The 22032-nt window shown below is 46.0% G+C and overlaps 1 non-coding gene across 1 annotated transcript; it reads left to right on the plus strand.

The window, feature by feature from the left end:
* The first annotated feature begins 16402 nt into the window (after positions 1-16402).
* Positions 16403-16460, plus strand: LOC138243853 (U7 small nuclear RNA). The gene has a single exon (XR_011192471.1). It is a non-coding gene; the product is annotated as a U7 small nuclear RNA (small nuclear RNA).
* The last annotated feature ends 5572 nt before the right edge of the window (positions 16461-22032 follow it).

Genomic DNA, 22032 nt, shown 5'->3' on the forward strand with positions numbered 1-22032 from the left:
CCCAAAGCAAAGCAGAGAGACTGATTTGCCTAGGCACCTGGCACGGGATGGGGGGAGTCCGATTTGAATATTGTCCTTGCAGAGAACCAATTAGATTGGGCCTCGCTAAGCCCGAATGGTTTCCATGGGGACCGCAGCTAGGTGATCCGAGGAGAGACCGAGGGCTGTACAGGCCTGGAAACAGTCCGCGTCTACCCAGCGTCCCGGGCGGGTCGGAGACAACCCCGCATCCAGAGGGGAGAAGAACGGTGAGTGGTGACTAAACTAGAGGGGAAAAAAAATGTCGGGGAGCAACGCAAATCGACAAAGAATTACAGAAGTGCAAAGTTTCAGAAACACTGTGTAAGAATGAGTGACCTGTTAGGAAATCCCGATGTTATTGTTTCAGGGTGTGGAGGGAGCTTTTAACGGTTATAGGGAAGTTTCAGGACATTTTAAAGATTGTAAATGTCCAAACCTGCGAGAAATGTAAGCCTTGTTCATTTGAGAGTCTGGGAACGTTTTAGCGGGTAGGGTACCCAGCGTACCGACAGGGCTCAAAAAGAGTGTTTATTTCACTGTAGCCCGCAGTGCGACCTGTTTTGAAGAGGGAGTGGTCAGTTGCTTTATTTGAGTAATTGGCGACTCCAAAGCCAGGCTCTGCCTTAAGTGAAAGTGTACCGGTCAAGCGATGTTGACCCAGGGAGAACCTGATGAGAAAGATGATAAATGATCAGCTTCTCCTTTATTTACATTACAACACCTTGCTTTAAGTCACTGCTTATCCAGTGAAAACAAAATCAGTGTCTCTGTGGCTCAGGCTCTGCGCCTGGGGCTGGAAGGGTTTGTCTGTTCAAGTCCCGCAGCCGGCAGAGGTATCCTACTCATTTGGTCCCCTGAGCAAGGCCCTGAACCCCAGCTGCTCCAGGGGTGCCGTATAAATGGCCGACCCTGCGCTCTGACCCCCAGCTTCTCTTTCCCTGTCTGTGTGTCTCATGGAGAGCAAACTGGGGTCTGCGAAAAGAAAAATTCCTCATGCAAGAAATTGAATATGGCCAATAAAAGTGATCTGATCTTATCATTTCAGGGCCACAGGACCTATTCTGGCAAGCAAAGGGCACTAGGCAGGCTACATCCTGGACAGGACGCCACTTTATCACAGGTCTTGGTAAATTGATCACGTATTATGTCTTTATTATGTCTGTCCAACAAAGCCAAGTTCCCATCTGGGCCACTAAGGGCCGAAAGCTGATTGGAAACTACATCTAAATGAAAATCGGAGAAATCTGAAAGGAGCTCTTAAGTGTTTCTCTGATTGCAGCTCGCCGACCCGCAGTGATGGCTAAGAAGGCATGCCTCACCTTGATCGTCTCAGGTTAGTGTGTCCTTTTTTCACTTGTGTTTACTAACCCTGAACCTCTGTTTGGATGGATGATGTTGCATTACTGCACAGTATTCAAGTTCAAGTTCATTGTCATAATACTCATATACAGGTATATGGTAGAACGAAAAGCTATTAAGCTAGCTCTCAGACGATAAGTAATACAAAAAAAACAACAATATAATTGTATAATAAAGAGACAACAGGCAGTGTGCAAAAACAACAACAGGCAATGTGCAAAACAACAAAAGGTAACAGGTAATGTGCAAAACAACGTCAGATGTGTTAAGACATGCATCAACAGAATGAAATAAAAGGATAGAAATTATGGGGAGTGAGCTTTTTGACATGTAAGGTAGAGGTAGATTTCAATGTGTGTTTGAGGTTTTGGTAGGAAAGAAGGCACTGTGAGGTTCAGATCATAGGTGAGAGGTGAGGTGAGAATGAGAGAGGCTGGGAGTTTAATAGTTTGATAGTGCGGGGGTAAAAACTGTCTCTGAGTCTGGTAGCCCGGGCCCGAATGCTCCGGTACCGTTTTCCAGATGGTAGAGGGTCATACAGTTTGTAGCTGGGGTGTGTGGGGTCTTTGATGATGCTTAGAGCTTTCCTCAAGCACCGTCTGTCATAAATGTCCTGTATAGATGGGAGGGCAACTCCAGTATGTGAACAGAACTGTGTCACCAGCTCTCTGTAACTATCTGAAACACAACAACGGTTACTTATCGACAGATACTTTATTGATCCCGTGAGGGGAAATTGCAGTGCGACAGCAGCACTGTCAACACAGCGACAGTGTAACGAAATGATACAACAATACAACAACACAATCCAATCAGTACAGTCAGTGAGAAGTGCACTAAGAAGAGTCGCTCACAGTCCAGAATATACAAAGAGCAAGCCAGAACAGTACACAAAAAAGTTGTATTGCACAATATAAATATATTGCAAAAGTCCCTGGCATGTATTGCACAAAAAACAATTGTAAACGGGGAAAAAACCTGATGGAAGCAGAGAGTTTACTGTTCAGTGTTTACTGTTTAGTCCAAAACCAGGTCAGAGTCAGTGACTCCATCCCAGGCACATAGTGGATGAGTGGTACAGTCTGGTGGCAGAAGGCACGAATGACCTCCTGTAGCGCCCCCTGTCGCACCGCGGTTGGATCAGCCTGTTGCTGAACGTGCTCTTCATTCTCACAAGCGTGTTATAGTGGGGAGATGGGAGATGTCCATGATGGCCTGTAAGGATTTCCTGGAGCACCTTTTTGGAGTTCTCCAGTAAAGAGGCAAAGAAATATGTGTGCAGCTTCATTCAAATACACCGTTAGCTCCTGGCTACTTGTTTATTTTATTTAGAATTGGTCACAAATTTATATAGTGTCGTAGGGAAAAAAAACGGTGAACGGTTGTAGACAGTTTGCCAAAGTTAATTTATGGCTGGTTTTAAAAAAATTGATTATATACAGTACATGTATTGTAATCTCCTCATGTGGGCTTTTTCTCTCCTTTCCAATTTGGACCGGCGGAGATGGAAGATAAAAAGAGGTTTATTCAGACCTCTGAACTTCGGTGTTGAAAGGGCCAGTGCCTCGGTCCAGTCAGTCCAGGGGTCTGTGACTCTGGTACAGTTAGTCCAGGGGTCTGTGACTCTGGTCCAGTCAGTACAAGGCTCTCTGATCCTGACCCAGGGAGAGCTCAGGTCTAGTGAATCTTATAGGTCACCCTGAATCACCGGTTTTATTTATGTTTGTTCCCAATGATTCCTCAGTTACTTAATTCAACAGTTCACCTGTTTTATTGCTCGTAGTCAAGGTGATCCAGGCCTTTATTAATTGATCAAAGCACTGTGATTTACTCCTGGTCCTGGAGCATGACAGGTAAAATTATATGAGTGAGAGCCTTGTAACAGCGCCAATCGAGTCTAATTACATGAAGAGTGTATTCAAGCCATTAAGAGTCCAGGAAAGGACATCGATATGTCCTTTGATTATATGCTTTGCGAGGAGAGTTTGGAGTTTCTGCAAAGAGTTTTGCACATGCACACCTGTTCAAGACTTTTTCTGTTGGGGGTACAGTCTCTTTCTGCAGGATCAAGATGGCTAACCTTTCATAAGCACTTGGCTCACCTGGATAGATCCATTTCAGTCAGTTAACTGGGTTTCATTCGATGTATAATGACTGGAGTGGTTGAACCCTGGGTTCAGTTCGGCTGTCTGCTGTCTGGAGGTGGTATGTCCCTCCAGTTCATGTGTGTTTCTTATAGGTTTGCCCCAGTTTCCTCCCACAGTCCAGAGACATGCTGGAGGGTCAATTGGCTTCTGGGAAAATTGGCCCTGATGTGAGTGTGGGCGTATCTGTGCCCTGCAATGGGCTGGTGTCCCTGTGTTAACGTAGTCATTCATCTGTTCTGCCTTGTGCCTGTTGCTTAAGGCTCGCCCACATTGTTTTGAGGATGCAAACGACTCATCAGCATAAACACCTCAGTCTTTTCCCTGACTCGCCTCCCTGAGTTTTGCATCAGAAGTTTGTTTTCCCTGCCTGCACGCCAGAACCCTGCAGTTAGACGTCATCTGTCAGGTGTTTCTGGTTTAAATCATTTGAATTTCATTTGCTGCCTGCTTCTTGGCCTCTGCTAATCCCTCTGTATCGCCTGCAATCATCTGCGGTCTGGACTGGTCCGCTCATCTGGACCTGAGCGAAGTACAGAAATAACCGAGGGGCCGATTGCTCATCAAGAAACCTGTGGCCACCAGCCTATCAACTTGGAGGTTGTACCTCCTTAGACCGATTATCATCTGGTCTTGTTGATGCCGTTGCTTTGTGTCAATTTATCGTTCCATCCGACATTTATATCAGAGTTGCTCTTGATTATATGATATTCCATCCTCCCACCTGTTCCACCTCATCCAGTTCAGGGTGGTGGCACAGCCAGAGCTTATTCCAGTAAACAGCAGGCACAAGGAGTGGTACTCCATCACAGGGCACACAGACTCACACCCACACTAACTCTCCCAGACGTCAGTGAATATACCAGCATGCCTTTCAACTGGGGAGGAGACTGGAGCACCCAGAGGAAACCCAGTGTGAGCACAGTGTCGAATATACAAACCAGACCAGAAGCAGAGCTGAACCCAGCGTCCCAGTGCTGAAAAACTGCAGTGCTCTAGCCCCTGTGCCACTTCACAGTGCATGGGCAGACCCATTTGAAATCCTCCCCCAGGGAAGAGGAAACCACTCAAAACGACAGCCACAAATGTCGGGTTGAGAAGTGCCGGGCCAATCCCTGACCAGATTTGCTTCTCCAATGTGTTGGCCCATCGTGGGCTGGCTTAGCCAGGCATCGCGAGCTGATCACCCCCTGCTCCTAAGCCTCAACCCTGCCTCCCGCGTTTCAGGCCTCTTGGCGTTGGCCTCACCTCACCGCTACCACTTTGTGAGCAAGCGCAGGACGTGGGTGGGGGCTCGGGCGTACTGCAGGGGCCAGTACACGGACATGGCTACCGTGAGCAGGCCAGCCGACCTGGAGCAGCTCCTCTCCACCACCGAGCCGGCCACCGGCTTCGCCTGGATCGGCTTGTACTACGTCTGGGACCTGTGGCAGTGGTCTCTTGGGGGGGGCTACCTCTATGGCGCGGGGAGGTCTGCTTTCACCAGCTGGTACGCAGGAGAACCGAACAACTACGGCGGCAAGGAGAACTGCGTGGCGATGATCAGCAGCGGGTTGTGGGCTGATCACTCTTGCACTTTCACGAGTTATTCCGTTTGCTATCAAGGTAAATGTCCCATGAGTCTTTTACGGTCTTTCTCGCACGAATACTGAATGTGTAGCCATATCACCCTGCAACTCACAACTGGCAACCCACTGAAGCTAAACAGGTGTGAGTCTGGTCAGTACCTGGATGACCTCCTGGGAAAAACTAAGGTTGCTGCTGGAAGAGGTGTTAGTGGGGCCAGCAGGGGGCTCTCACCCTGCGGTCCATGTGGGTCCTGATGCCCCAGTTTAGTGACGGGGACACTATACTGTAAACAGGCACCGTCCTTCAGATGAGATGTAAAACGGAGGTCCTGACTCTCTGTGGTCATTAAAAATCCCTGGGCATTTCTTGAAAAGAGTAGGTTTGTAACCCCAGCGTCCTGGCCAAATTTCCCATTAGCTCTTACCAATCATGGCCTCCTAATTCTCCCCATCTATGAATTGGCTTCATTGCTCTGCTCTCCTCCCCACTGAGAGCTGATGTGTGTGGAGCGTTATGGCAAACTATGGCTGCCGTCGCATCATCCAGGTGAGGCTGCACATTGGTGTTGGTGGAGGGGAGTCCCCATTACCGCTAAAGCGCATTGAGTGGAGTTTAGATAAGCGCTATATAAGGAGCGGTTAGCGTCACTTCCTCGCGGCACCATGTTCGCGGGGGTTTCCTCCAGGTGCTCCAGTGTCCCCCACAGTCCGACGCTCTGGTGGGTGAATTGGCTGCTGGGAATGTCTGACCCTAGGGCTTGTGTCTGCGTGCGGTGGACTGGCGTCCCATCCAGGTGGTATCCTGCCTGTTGCTTGCTGAGGCTGCTCCGTGGCCCTCAACCAGACTACTGACTGGGGTTCACTTCTTCAGGGGGGGAAGGCACAGCCGATCAATACTTCCTGGTGGCTGAGGCCAAGAACTGGACAGAAGCCCTGACGTTTTGCAGAGAACATTACACCGACCTGACCCGGGTGAGGAGCCAGAGCGAGAATGAGTTAGTAAGAGTCACGGCCGGAGGCAGGGAGGTCTGGATCGGGCTGTTCACCGAGCCCTGGAAGTGGTCCGATGGGGACGTCTCCACTTTCCGCCCCTGGTACGAGGGGGAGCCCAACAATTATGGCGGCATTGAGAGCTGTGGCGCTGTGAATCTGCAGGGGAGCGCGAGAGGCTCCTGGAATGACTATTATTGCAATACCACCTACGCGTTCTTCTGCTACAGTGGTAAGTTATTGCGGGGCCACTTCGACAGCCTTATGGGGGTAAACATGCGGGGAACGTCACCGGCACTTCGCTCTCTGCGACCGCTTGTCCAGTTTGCACTTGTGGTGGCCCAGAGTCGGTCCCAGGGTGCACTGGGTGCAGTGGTTAGCATTGCTGCCTCGTATTGCCTGAGCTCTGGGTTCAGTCTGCATGGAGTTTGAATGTTCTCCTTGTTTTTGCGTGGGTTGCCTCCTGCAGTCCAAAGACATGCTGGTAGGTTTTGAATGGGCTCCTGGGAAAATGAGCTGTGGTGTGTGCCCTGTGATGGACTGGCATTACTGCCAGGGTTAACCCTGCCTTGCACACTTTGCTTGCTGGGATAGACTCTGGAGCCACCTCCGGAGCACCAGTCTTTTGTAATATTGTAAGTGATGTCTTGACGTCCTTGACCATATAACTGTCCCTCAGACCAGGCAGGTTGAATCACTTCAGAATGCTCCTTCAGAATGGGGTTTGCCTCTTTTATTGTCTTCTACGCTGTTTTCATCCTTTCCTCCACAGGGAAGAGAGTGGTGCTGAGAGTGAGGATATTAATGGACTCGGAATTGAATCCTAATGACCCAGATGTTAAAGAGTGGCTTCTGGTCCAGGTATAGGAAATCGACTACTAGACTGTGTCAGTGTGCATAGGTAGCTTGCGATATTCCAGGCTCCTCGTAAAGAAGAAACTAAGCAAATCATACTGTTGGAGCTGCAGTAGACAAAAAAGATCATCCAGTCAATGCTATGCATAATGAGCCACACATTGCTACGTTATACAGAAATCAGAAATGCACTCAATCAAAATGTTTGTCACACATTACACGCAGTGGGTTCCTACCAATATGAATCATTATTGGGGATTTTCTTTGGTTAAAAAGCAGCATTTTAGGAATTCAGGAAACAATCAGATGAATATAAAGGGATAGTGTACTTATTATTGTAGTGTTACCTCACCTGGCTGGGGAAATCATTTGTGAAGAATGAGCCAGGGAGGCAGTTGCAAGGGTCAAGATAGGATGGAGGGAGGGGAGCAAGAGAAGATGAGCGCAGAGCTGTGGACAGACTGGGAGTATTTATAAACTGGGGTGTGGAAGTGATTAATAAACACAATACAAAACAAACAGAAGAAATTACTATTATCTTCCTTTTGGCTATTTGAATTAAGGGAACATATGAATAGGCCCAAAAGTTCAGGGTAGAGTAATAGAGTTAATAAGGGCTTTAAACTAGAATATAAGAGAGAGAATACTGGAGATCATAGTTGCGGTTATATCGAAGCGCTGACCTTTCCCTTGCTGGCTTTGTTTATTGTATCATGCCTGCTCACGTTGGATTGCTCGAAGACCCTTCCGAGTAACCACAGCAACCGACGTGGCCACCTGTCAGTCACCTGGTTGCCATGACAGTTCAATCGGGTGGAAGATCAGTTCCACCTGCTCACAGTTAGCCACCACCTGCCTCCTTATCCAAGGGAATTGACAATCAGCCCCCCACTAGCTCACTGTTAAGGAGTTCAGGCTTGAGCCTTGGTGTTCCTTAGTCAAGTTTTCCTTGATGCTTTGACCCCGTTTCCCTCAACCTTGCTCTTGGATTGCCCTTGTGTTTGCTCCTTGGCGTCGAAGATTTCTCGCCTCGACCTCGTCTCTTAGCTGCTTCGCTTGGGTATCTATCGGCTCCGGGCTTTGCTTGCTTTCGACGTCACCTCTCTGGCTGCCTCCCTGCTTCGTTCTGCGACTTTGAATCCCACTACGTCCCACGTTTTCCAGAGCGCTCACTCCAGCTGCCACCTCCCACTACAGACCACTATCACCCACCACAGGCGCTGTCTGCTGCTGCTTCCCTGTTTCGCCCAGCGATTGCTTCCTCCCCACCGCAAAAAGACTGCAGCTCTCATTCAGGAAGACATACCGAGCCCGATTTCTGACCCGGGCGCTGTGGTGCTGTTCCCTCCGCAGCTGACGAGAGAGCTGTCCAAGCACACCGAGCTGAGAAACACCAGCCTGCGCTGGCACCAGGAGGACAACGGCGTGGTGTTCTCGAAAGAGGAGGAAGACGGTGAGATGCTTAAGCAGCACAGCCTTGCCGTCGTGCGTTCTGAAAGCCGGGTAGTTCATCAGTGATGCGTTTGCTCCGCAGGGCAGTGCCACCCCATGGGAGACTGAGTGTCAGAAGATCAGTCTGCACAGGATTCCTCTGGGCAGTGTGAAACACTGGTCTACACAAAACGCCACTGGCGACAGACCGACATCAAACTTCAAATACCGTAGCATTTATATTAAGGTTCAATATATATGGATATGTATTTTAATATTTTCTTTATAAGTGATTCTTAAACATGAAGGTCTGGTCTCAGTACAGTGAAAATTCATTGAGAGTTGTTTAATGAATGTATATATATATATTATCACATTTAAATGTAGTAGTATTATTAAAGTCCAAGGAAATACTATTTGAGAATTGTTTGCTTTGGTGTTTTTTTCTCTTGCGTATGTTTGGAAGGGAACATTTGATAAACCTTACTGGACAACTTGACTTTCTGACCAGCTGCTGAAAAGTTGGGTTTCAAAGTTTTAAAGAGAATGAAAATGGTTGGTCGGTTGATGGTGGATGACATTGAAGCCACAGATCAGAACAGGTGGACTTACAGTAAGTGGAATATGATTAAACGTCAGATTTTCAATGTTGACGGCTTAGAGACTAAGAATAGACTAAACAGATTATGAACATCTATTCTACACGGGGGGACACAGTGGGATCTTTGTAAATTATTCCATGTATTGTAAGTACATGTGTATAGGACAAACACAGAGCTCTAATAAGCTGAATTGTCTATTGGTATCATTACCTTTTCATATGTTCTTAAGTAATTTGATTTGTTATAAATAATAATAATTGCTTACACTTATATAGCGCTTTTGTGGACTCTCCACTCAAAGCTCTTAACAGGTTAATGGGGATCCCCTTCACCCCCATGTGAGCAGTGTGACAGCTGATCCACTGTGAGAGTGTCTCCCTCTTGTGGCTGCAGGCGGTACTGCTGGCGCTGTGGAGTCTGTGAGCAGGGTGACAGCTGATCCACTGTGAGAGCAGACGGGACTGCATGGACACTGGAATTCCGGGTTAAGCCGCACTTCCTTAGTGACCGTTGCTATGCACGACTTTCGTTTTTTTATTGCAACAACAATAATTCATACAGTACAAACAATAATACATATAACATATAACACCAATAACACATTCAGGGGCTACAATCTGTAATACAGTTGCACTTGACAAAAAAAAAGACTAAACAAGGTAAAAAAAGATCAGGTCCACACAGCTTTCACATTCTTACATTTAGAAATACTGTATTGTAGATAACGTCTGTTTTAAACTTTTAAACATGGGTCTCAGACCATTTAATTTTATCTATATAAAAACGCGTAGTATTAATGATTTAAAAGGAACATACTTCAAGAAACTTCTTGAAGGAGACATACTGTATATATCTGTGCATACTCAGGGTTATAGTGCTACTTAATCACGCTGGCATGTAGGGAATAAATACTGGATTATAGTGACCATGCAGCTTGGTGTCGGTCACCAGAGTAATTAAACGCAGCAGTAATTGGCTTTGCTCCTAACAAGGCTGTCAAGAAAGGATCGAGGCTGTCAGGGTTGAATAAATCTGGAATATATCTGGTCAATATCTGAGGATGGAACTGCAGGGGACTTTCATGGGTGTAAGACATCGCCCAAACTAGGTACTGTGTATCATTGTGTTCGTAGCTACTCTGTTATCCTATGGAAGCACAAGGTTCAAGTCTTTTGCTAGGTCATATGCATGCATCCAGGATGGATAGTGGCGTACCTTGCTAGTCCAATAAGCGACACACGTACACAGAAGAACATGCAAACTCCATACCGACACCACTCTGGGTCTGGACTTGAACCAGGGGCACCTGCAGTATGAGGCAGCCAAGCAAAACTACTGATCCATAGAGCTGTCACCCAAATGCTCCATATATATCAAATAAGGAATCTCAGAGGCTCCTTAACACAATTCTAGCTCCTTAATCTGAAGCACTGGATAATAATGAGACAGGCCAATTTCTATGTTTATTTACTCAAAAATAAAATAAAAGGCAAACTGGAGCTAAATCACTTCCTACAATGTGGATGTCCAAAAGTGAACAGAGTTTTAAAAAACATTTTAACAACCCCCCTGGTAGTAAAAACATTCACCACATAATTACACTGTAATCAGACTTCCTGCAGTTTCAATGTGAAACATAAATCTTTCAGCTCAAACGTGTTCTTGCTCTGTGGTGTTGTCATTGAATGCAGAGCTTATTAATATTCATGGCCAGCATTCATGTTCCGCATGCCTGAAGTGTGTTGCCATGTTTTACTGCTTAATAATAATAATTAATAATAATCCCTTACATTTTTATAGGGCTTTCCTGGACACTCCACTCAAAGCGCTTTACAGGTTAATGGGGATCCCCGCCAGCCCCACCAGTGTGCAGCCCCACCTGGATGATGCTCCAGTCCGCTCAGCACACAGCAGCTCTCAGTGGGGAAGAGAGCAGAGTGATGAAGCTAGTTCAGAGAGAGGGGTTATTAGGGGACCATGATGGGTAAAGACCAGGGTCTTTAGACCAGAAGGTTGCTTCTCGGCCTTTTGGCTAAGATCAAGTTCAAATGGCATGCCCGCAGTTCTTGTCTTTCCAAAGGTCTAGAAGGCGATCGAAGATCCTGAAGAGTGCTTGAGCTGGTATCGCTCTAGGTTGAGCCCAGGGGGTTAAGGCCAAGTAGCAGCTGAGCTGGGTGGGAACCAGTGCTTTCCTCTCCTCTCTCTACTCTCTCTCTTCTCTCTCTCTCTGTTTCCTTGGTCTCTTGGCTGGGAGTAGGTGCTCGTGGCCTGCCCGCGGCGCTTGCTTTCTCCTTGAGACTCGGAAGCGCTATCCGCTCCCTCTCTCTCTGCCTCCTTGGCCTCTCGGCTGAGAGTGGGTGTACGTGGCCTGCCCGCGGAACTCAGTCTCTCCTCGAGACCCTCGAGAGCACTTTCAGCTCTCCTCTCTCTCTGCCTCTCCTGCCTCTCAGCAGGGACCGAGTACGTGTGGCTCACCACAACAACCTGTCTCCCTCCTCGAGACCAGCGAAGGCCTCCTCCTATGCCTGCACCTAGCTGGGCTTTGCCCACAAGGACAAAGGCCAGGGATCCCTGGCTGCTCCCCACAGGGCCTTTGCTTTCTCTCTTTCTCTCCCTTTTTCCCTTCTTCTTTGTTCCAGGAAAAAGAGAAGATGGCAGACAAGAGGAAACTGATCTGGTTCCACTGGACCAGAAAAGGAGAGACGATGCCAACTGCAAAAACCTTCTTCATGACCTTCCTGAGAGGGATCCTGCAATTGGTGGCTGGAGATCTCTACTGCCTTCAAGACAACAAGGCAGAGAAATACATGGAGGCCTATATGGCCACGGACTCCTCATACGAGAAGGCAACAAAACTAATCACAGAGAAAGGTAAGCACACTGGTTTCTCTGATATCAGGCCGGAGCCGATGAGGAGGATAAACCAGATGACCATCACAGTCCACACATACAATCCCTATGTGCCAACGGAACATGGAACATCCCTCCCCAGAGGCCCAGGAACAACCAGAGAAGGCAGCCCAGGAAATGGAAACCCTCCCCCCCGAAGCCCAAGGGCAACAGGAGGAGGCAGCCCAGGAAGCAGAACCCCCCTCCACAGAGGCCCAAGGGCAACAGGAGGAGGCAGCCCAGGAAGTGGGGACCCCCTCCCCTGAGGTCCAGGAGCAACTGGAGGTCCCCGAAACAACTGGAGAAAGGGAAGAAAAGAGCCTTCCCGAAGCGGTGGAGGAGAGTTCCCTCGAGGAAGACGAGGATTACTTTGAAGCCGCCCTGGAGCCAGGTTCTGATGGTAGGGCTGGACCTTTCCAGCATCTATAATTTTCAGTCCCCAACAAGACCTGGAGGGAGCCCAGCATATTCCCCCCAGGACCCGAATGAGAGGAGTTACATCTAGGCTAAACAGTGCCCAGATGTAGACTCCCCAGTTTCCACTGTAAGTACACAGAGAGGAAGTTAAACTTTCATTTGCTTAATCATGACTGTGAAACTTACCTTTCTGACATCAAATGTGAGAGACCCCGTGAAAAGACAGGGAGACTTTTAAGATCTGACCTCAAAGTCTTTCTCAGTTTGTTTCTTACAGGGGGTCCACCTGAAGGATGAAAGCAACAAGCTGACATTCACCAGGGAATGGACGAAGGGAGAATCATGCTGGAGCGTAGGAGGGGTCCACTCTTCCGGAGTGGGAATCCTCCTCGGAAACACAGAAATGACGCTGGTTTCCTCCTTCTCGGTGGTGCAGGGTCGGATCCTGGTCGCAGACATCGACTGGAGGGGGCAGAAGTTGAGAGCAATTAACGTCTATGCTCCGACGGAACCCTCTATCCGGAAGGAAGTGTTTGCTGACCTGGCCAGCTGCTGCACCACCAACAGACAGGTGGTACTCGGCGGGGACTTCAGCGTCGACTGGGAGAAGGGGAACTACTCAAGCAGTTCTCCCTGGTGGACGGCTTCAGACGGTGCCGCCCAAACGATGCCGGAACGAAGTGGAGAAACTCCCGGGGAGTGTGCAGCCGCCTGGACTACATCTTTCTGCACACGACCTGCTCCCTGGAGTCGGCGACGGTGTCCCCGGAGTGGTATTCCAGCCACGAGCGCTTGACGGTGGTGGCTAACACCAACCTGCCGGCATTCGGTCGTGGGTACTGGAAGCTGAACCGGGAGATACTGGAGGAAGACGACTTCAAGGCACTGTTCCGTAAAGACTACGCGAGCTGGGTCGATCTGAGAGACGGCTACAGCTCCATGGTGGAATGGTGGGAGTCGGTGAAAGACAGGACCCGAACCCTGGCGCAGACGTACTGCAGACGGAAGGCGGCCAGGGAGAAGAAGGAAGCTGCACGACTCCAGAGACAACTAGAGGAGGAGTACAGCTCGGCTAACAGGGGAGGAGCCTTCAAATCAGCCTGGGCATGGGACCTGAAGGAAAGGCTCCGCAAGCTGCACACCGAGAAAGCCAAGGCTTTCCTGGTCAAGGCACAAAGGGAGCATTATGAAAATAATGAAACCTGTTCCTCTTATTTCTTCAATCAGGTCCGAGAAGCTCAGAAAAAGAGGGTGATCTACAGCCTGAGACGGGGGAGATGGAGAGGAAGTGCTGGACGAGAGCGACAAGATAGAAGCGACCACCACTTTCTACAAGGAGCTCTTTTCAGAAAAGCAGACAGAGGTGGAGGCAGGTGATGCTTTTCTGGAGGGGCTGAAGGCACGAGTACCAGAGGAGGTGAGGGAGGACTTGGAGGGTCCGATCACGGCCGAGGAGCTGAAGGCTGCGCTCTTGTCCATGGAGAATGGCAAGGTGCCAGGGCCGGATGGACTCCCCAAGGAATTCTACACCTGCTTCTGGGACACCCTGGCGGCAGATCTGGTGAAAGTGGTCCAGGAGATCTTCCGCGGGGGAAACTCGGAAACACCATGAGGAAGGGTGTCATCTCCCTGCTCTTCAAGGGAGGAGATGCCGACGACCTCAAAAACTGGAGGCCGATCACGATGCTCTGCATGGACGTAAAGATCCTGTCCAAGCTTCTGACCGCCAGACTGAGAACCGCCCTTCCCCACATCATCCACAGCGACCAGACGTGTGGGGTGGAAGGGCGATCCGTCAGCTGGACCCTCCAGCTGACCAGAGACACCAGCGCCTGGGGCAAGGACCGGAATATGCACATGATGGTGGTCAGCCTGGACCAGGAGAAAGCCTTCGACAGAGTGAACCATAGCTATCTGTTCAGGGTGCTGGAACGCTTCGGTTTCGGAGAGAGTTTCAGCCTCTGGATTAAGATACTGTACTCTGACATAGGCAGCAGAGTCATCGTAAACGGAAACCTGGGGGATTTCATTCCCCAGGAATCCGGAGTATGACAAGGCTGCCCCCTTTCACCCCTTCTCTATGTTCTTTTCACAGAGCCCCTAGCAGAGGCGGTGAGACGGAACCCTGTCATCAACCACCTGGAGATACCGGGAGGCGCGGGGGAAACCCTGAAGATCTCCCAGTACGCTGACGACACAACGCTGTTCCTGAGGTCGGACAGGGGGCTGAGGAGGGCCCTGCAGGTCATGGAGCAATACTCCAGAGCCTCGGGGTCGAAACTCAACCGCCGAAAGAGCAAACTGAAGTTCTTCGGGCCCTGGAAGCACAGGACGACGGAGCCGGAGGGTCTCGAGCTCTGCACAGAGCCTCTCAAAATACTGGGGGTTTCCTTCCAGAGCCAGGAAAATGAGACCATCAACTGGACCGAGAGGATCGCCAAGGTGAATGCGATGCTGGGTCTGTGGAAAACACGGTCGCTGTCCTACGCAGGGAAAGTGATGGTGTTGAAAGCAGACATCCTGCTGGCTTTGGTTTACCTGGTGGTGGTGTACCCGCTGCCGGCCAGACTCAGACGAGCGCTGCAAGGGATGATCTTCGGCTTCGTCTGGGGTGGCAAGTACGAGTACATCATGAGAAACCGGTTGTGTCAGCCGGTCGAGGAAGGGGGTCCCACATTTCCCCCTGAAACTCGACTGCATCATCTACTGCAAGGTCTGTCGGGCGCTGCGGGAGCCCATTGGCCACAAGTACCAGTACTTTGTCAGGCTGTGGCTCTCCGTCCCGATGAGGCACTTGGTCCAGTGGTCAAACACTGGGCCCAAGGCAGAGATGCAACCGGAGTTCTACATTCACGCTGTCAAGTGGAGCAGGAGGTACGAGGCCACGAGACAGCCAGAGCTCTGCACCAACCACAGAGCCCTGTACAAAGAGGTGAGGGGGCATTTGGTCACTGACGAAAGGCTGCAGGTTCCCAGACAAGTCTGGGAAAGGACACAGCCCAAAGAACTTGACAACCAACTGAAGGACCTCAACTGGATGGCTGTACACAAGAGACTGGCTACCAGAAAGGTCCTCTACAGACACTCGATCTCCAGGAATCCGCATTGCCCCCGGGACACGTGTTTTGTCGAGGAGACTCAGGAGCACGTGTTCTGGAGCTGCCCCTTCGCCAAGGCGGTGTGGGGCAGAATGGACAACATTATGCAACTCCTGGGAACGGGTGTGGTGCTCAGTTACCAGTACATTCTGCTGGGGGCTGGCACCCACCAGACTGGACAAGGGGACACAGGACCTGCGGGGGCTGCTGCTGTCCCTCACAAAACAAGGACTGTGGAAGGCGAGGAACACTCTCATCCGGCACAACATAAAGTGGGGGGCGAGGGAGCTGGAGGAGAGGATCCTGGCGGACCTCAGGAGGAGGACGAAGCACCACGTCGCCAAATGGGGTTTCCCCACGGCGAGGGAGTGCTGGAATGGACTTTGGACCCTATACAGGGATTAAAGGACAATAGCAAGTGGTAGGTTTGGAGGGACTATCTTAATTGCGCAAATCCGCCCCCACTTGCAAAGATTGATCAATCTCCGTTCCGCCATTGTTTTTTATTACATGGAGTGTTAATATGTGTGAGATGTTCCTTTTGAGATGTTTTTTTTTGTGGAATAAAGTATATTTTGTAGAACAAAAAAAATCTTATGACAAGGTTTACAAGTTATCTGTTGAACTACATTCTAATAGGTGTGGTCACATTCCAGGTCATTTGTTTACGTTTTTGTTTCTGGAGCAACTGTTAGATGAAATGTGCTAATATGTAACCTAACTCCAGTGTGAATAACTAGAAGAGGGGAGCAGCTCCATTCCAGACCAAGGGAGCTTTGAGATTGGCTGGGCCAGATCTCTCATTTGCATATCTGATTTGGAAATACAACACTAAACCCCCTTCTTGCATGGATTTAACTTGCACCCAAGAGACCCCTACTGTGTATTGCTACTTATTTTTATATGATAAGTTGTGATTAGCAGTTGACAGGTTTTATTTGTTGAATTATAAATGGTTCTGTATTATCACCCTGAATGGCCTGTACTCAAGGTTTGGTAGGGTATGTGTTTTCATTTCATTTACCAAATAGAATTTTTGCTCTTTTAGTATTGTTCTAGAAGGCTTTCTGAAGTCAGGAAGCCCATTTATTTGTTGAAAAAAGACTCTGTATTAATATTAATATTTCTCATACAACATAAATAGGGTCTTTTATGAATAAAAAGATCTTGCACTTGGAAATCTTAATAAAGCTCTGTGCTTCCATACACTCGAGCAGTTTTGATTCCTAATATTTGACCTTAGGTGTAGGAACGGGTCTTTTTTGCCATTTGATTTCCAATTGATCAGCACAGTATAGAAAATAGACCCATAAAGCAACATCAGCAGTGACAAATGTGCAAAAAGTGATCACTTGTTTTCGCCCGCTTTCAAACTGAAACCCTTTGGTGTGTTAAGAGAATGTGATAACCACTACACTGCGCAAGGTGGGAATGGGTGACTTGCAGAGAGTGTTGAACTTTGAGAAAGGACTTCTCTCAGGAATATATTTCCACATTCTGAAGAGGAGATTTTCTCCATTTCTGTAGTCTGACTTCCTCTTTTGCTAGAGAGCTGTAGAATGTGGAGTCACCTATCCAGCTCTGGGAGCAGTGTCTAGATAGGTTTGTTACTGCCAGATGAGCACAGTAAATTAATACAGCAGAATAAACACACTGCGAGTATTTGAAGGGAATTAACAATCTTTTACGTCTCGCCATGTTCAATGCTGCTGTCATTTCTGTAATATTGTGATTATCACGTTCATCACACATGCGCAAGATCCCCTGTTTGAAATTGGGCAGAAACAGGTGTCTTTTTATCTTCTCATATTTTGCACTCCTGCCAGTGTTTTATGGATCTTGTTTTGTCTTATTGCAAGAATTCGAATTTCCTGTGTCATTCATCACATCACATCAAACAGCCAGCAGATCATGTCACCTTTCAGATAGTCATTCTTCTGCTTCCTAAATTTCCTAGAGACGGGTCTTTTCAGCAGAACTGACAAACGTGGCAAAGCAACCTGATAAGACCAGGTCCTAGAAGTCACTACTCAGTCAGTTACTACTGCCGAAATGCAAGCCCTTCCTCCAGCCTGAAGAAGTTGATCCTACATTACTCAGGAAGAAGATGTATCTACCAAACCTCAGAGAGCTGAGCTGGATTACTCCCCTTCTGAATGACGTAACACTCTACCACTCCTCTTCGTGCACTCATGCTCGAACTTTGGGAGGCTACTGCAGACAGCAGAGGTTAGATCGTACACAGAGGTTGAAATACCTCAGCTGAGAAAGCTTTATACTGATGCTCTAAAGGTCCCTGGTTCAATCTGGGGTTTTGGCATTTTGTTTCGTTGCGCCATTTGTTCCTCTATGCAATGCCCTGTGTCCAAAGTCACACTTCCCTTTCTCAGCCTGAATCCCAAACTAGAGTCTTTGTGTCCTTGAGTCCCTCTTTTACCGACACTGATGAAGTACAGAAACTTAACATAGCCCATTTGTTTTCAATATATTTCTGGTGAAGTTATTACATCGGTCTCCCCTGGTGGCTTGTTTTCATATCCCACTTCTGACAATGACTTTCTTATGTCACTTTGATGGGAGTACAATTGGAAAAAAAAACTAAAATGTGTGTAGTTGTTTCCATATCAAACCTGTCTTCCATTTTATACAGTATTCCACAGGAGTGAATCAATTCCTTGTTTAATTTTGCAAATGACCCTGCTGTCAAAAAAACTAAATTCCCATGTAGCCAAGGAGTTGCTGAAAAGCAACTTCACTTTGATATTTTGTGTTGTTATAACTAATTCATCTCCTTTTTAAAAAATAGATTTCTGTAGAAGAAAGGTGTCTCACACTACAGTTTAAATTGTAAACAGGTCATAGAAAAAGCTCCTTAGCTCCCTGTCAGGAATCAAACCCACTCTCCTGTATGACAGGCAGGGATTCTCACCATGGTTAAATTGCAACCGTAATAATATTGACAACATTAATAAATGCATATATAATTGAAATTGAAAACATATCTAACACAGCATCTTTTCTGGTTATATACCACAATGCATTGCTGATATTTGTTGTTTGCCATTTAGGTTAAATACTGTCATGTTTTTCTCAGCAATCGTCTTTTGATGCGTAAGTATAAATAATGATAATACTATTTGAATACATACAGGTCTTAATATTATTTTGATTAAAAATAGTACGTTAATAAGCAATAAATGGCATATAAAATAGTGTGAAGGTGAAGATCACACAAAATCAACTACAAATGTGGGAATTTTACATTTTTAGGATTATAAATTGCATGTAGCACATTAGCAACACTACAGTAATGCTAATATAACAATAGTGTAAAAAAAATCCTGACCTAATTCCTTACAAATGCTGATACAAAATGGGAATGATTTCAGAGTTTCGGGTATTGGGTCTCTGGATAGAGATCAGAGATGAACTGAGGCATGTGGGAAAGTGTACAGAACTGGTGAACTCCCAATTCCACATCAAGAGGCTGAGCACAATGGAAGAGTCCTGTACACACAAGTGAGTCCTTGACAACATGGACAATCAAAACCTACTGGTATGATATTATATTCTCTCTGTGGTGTAGAAAATATTCACTACTAGTATTCTAGGTTACAGATAGGTCATTATATGACAGCTTACATCTGATTAATAGGATCCATCTCTGGCATACATTCTTATTTTTAGTTTATAATGTATAATCTTGCTAATTTCTTAATGCCAAAATAAAGTGTTTTATAAAAAGCTTCATGTTCTAAGAAATTACTACAACTTTTGAACTTTGAAATATTGCCACTTTGTATTCTAGGACTTAGCAAATACTGCAGAAAAGTGGAGTTAAAATGTGAAAAATTGTGTAATGGGTATGTCTGATTAGTTGATTAGTGAAGATCCAGTAGTAAAAATAGCTTCTAATATTATTTCTAATATAATATTATTTCCAGATAAACCAACTTTGGAGAGTAGGCAACAGTGATTTCAAAGAAAGTGTGTTCACAGTGTTGTTAAGGTATTGCTTATAGATTTTTTTAATGTTTTTACATTACATTTTTACTTTGATCAAGTTAAAATATCCACAAAATTTAGCTTAAAGATACCTTGTTAACCACTGAATTTGCAAGGTGTAAAACTGCTAAATTGTCTTTTAAAATCTAAGGATTACAGTAGTACATTTGATACTAAATATTTGAGTAAATAAACGTTGAGTGAAAACTCGCTTGAGAAATGTCTAAGCTCAGTCATAATTTGGTTTTCAGACTTAAGACAAATTAACTGATGATGGAATTCAACTTTGCTGGCACAAACCAGAAAGATCAAAGACAAAAGAGGTGCCTGGGAGACACAAATCTTTTTAGAGCAATTAAAGGTACTTTTATTCTATGTTGTACTTTCAAACTTTGGGTACTCTTTAATTAGGACAGACTTTATTGCTCAATTACTATGATGCAAGCTAAACTTAATACACTGATTAAGTTTTGATCTTAGTAAACCTTAATGGTTCTTTTTTTAGATTATTAATCATCATTTGTCGATCATTTGTTCATTTGTTGGAGAACTTGACAATCTTTGACAATTATTAAATGAGCATTATACAAATGTGCGTTGATATTTTTAACATGTACCTTAATTGTAATATATATAAACACAATTGGTTTGATATGGATGTTCATTTGAAGGATTTGAGGATATCAAGGATCGCAGAACAACCAAAGATACATTTGGGTCTCTGCTATTGGTAAAGATGAAAGAGTACCGTAAGTGTGAAGCTTGCATACACACGAGAGAAAAATCAGTTTTAATGCACTTCATTAAACTGATGGTGTGCATAAAAAAATACATAGCAGAGGATGGTTTCGATCCATCGACCTCTGGGTTATGGGCCCAGCACGCTTCCGCTGCGCCACTCTGCTGACAGCTGTCATAGTGTGATTCAACACAACTGCTCTATCTTTGCTTTCTAAAAGTGCGCCCGAGATGAAAAGTTTCAACGGCAAACGCAGACGTCACTTTGAGCACTTGGTCTTTTATAGTACGAATCATCACACGCTGCTCTACATGGGTGTGTCTTCAAGATCAGTGAGAACCAAACCTTCTGCTTTCCGAGGGAACTGATTCTTTCCTTGTTAATTCACAAATCTTCAATGAGAATCAGTGAAACGAAAACCAAACACATGTACACACTCGCGTCTTAGCCTGAAAGAAAAATGATGGAAGCATTTGAGGAATAACAAGAGTAGTCTGAACAGCTCCAGTCTATCAACTGCTCTACAAAGTGATCGCTACTTCCACACCCAGTTTATAACACTGAAAATGATTCAGGAAGCACAGCACAGTTCTAAAAGCAGTGGTTACAAAGCGTCTAGATACATAAAATGACAATTTCTCAAAAGTAAAATTTCCAGCTTTTAAATATTGTCATCCATATATTTTCGTTTTTCTCTTTTTTACATAACACGCTTTCGAGAAATAGACTGTCTTGTAATGAAGGCTGCATTAGAACGTGTATCTACATTAAAATCGGGTTTATGACTTTTGCGTTATTCAGCTTTCTTAGCGCTTGGGTCTCGATTCAGATATCGCAATAAAAGCAACAGGGGAGTAAGTTTTCCTTTTCTAAATCAAAGGTGATCTGCTCACAAGGAAGTATAAAAACTTCAAAGGAACAAGTAATAGGTTTATTCCATGCTGAAAAAAAGAAGAAAGAGAACACAACGTTTCGGCCGTGGAGCCTTCTTCAGGTGAAGTATAAAAAAGTATATAATGTATAATGAAGTATAATGAAGTATAAAAACTTCAGCGTTTACTTTTTGAAGACCTCAAATTGTTGAAACACTATTGCTTCATGAGCTAATAAGTAAGGTTTCTGAGCACGCATTGTTTTACTAATGCTGTTATTAATAAACAAAAAGCTTAAATTCACATAATGGAATTTGGACGGCTCAAAGTAGTCTATTCTTTGGACAACTTTACTTGCCCGCTGAGTAGAGTTTAAAGCAACGGCAGCAGAAGTAACAGTAATAGCAACAACGTGGTTAGAGTGTCACAATACACTCCATGAAATTATTGCGGCTTCAGATCGTTTTGTTCTGTTGAAGCTGCCTACAGGCTCTGAATTGCTGACATTGGCTGTGATCTTTTTTCAGGTTTCATGAAATTCTTCACATATTTGAAATATTTAATTCGGGTTCGCCTAATACACGGTACCTGCAGCAGAATGCTGTGGCACATGAAGCCGTTTTGTTTATCGGTTGTAAGGATTTAGGAGCGTACTACAAATCGAGCAAGCGAAAAGAAAATTAAACAGGAGTCACTTTTTGGATTGCTAATTCATTGTGCTCTGCTCGTCTAGGTTCAAATCCCATCCTTGTCATGGTTAAGGCCTGAGACGTGTGTGTTTTTTCTAAACGGTGTTTGCATTTGTTTCCTCTTTTACTCCTGTAAACTCAGGATTTGTTTTCCTTGGTGGTAAAATCCCCAGTTTCTAGTCTCTGTACAGATGAACACAAGATTAAGATCAAGACTTTGATGGCGACAACTCAAACATGAGAGGTTGAGCTTTATTAGCTCCACCTTGCGGAAATTCCGGATACTATTATTTTACTTAAGGTACCACGTGGTATTATGAGGTACTATACGAGAATTTATGGTAACTCGTGGT

The sequence above is a fragment of the Lepisosteus oculatus genome, chromosome 14 (assembly GCF_040954835.1).
Source record: "Lepisosteus oculatus isolate fLepOcu1 chromosome 14, fLepOcu1.hap2, whole genome shotgun sequence".
Taxonomy (NCBI): Eukaryota; Metazoa; Chordata; class Actinopteri; order Semionotiformes; family Lepisosteidae; genus Lepisosteus; species Lepisosteus oculatus.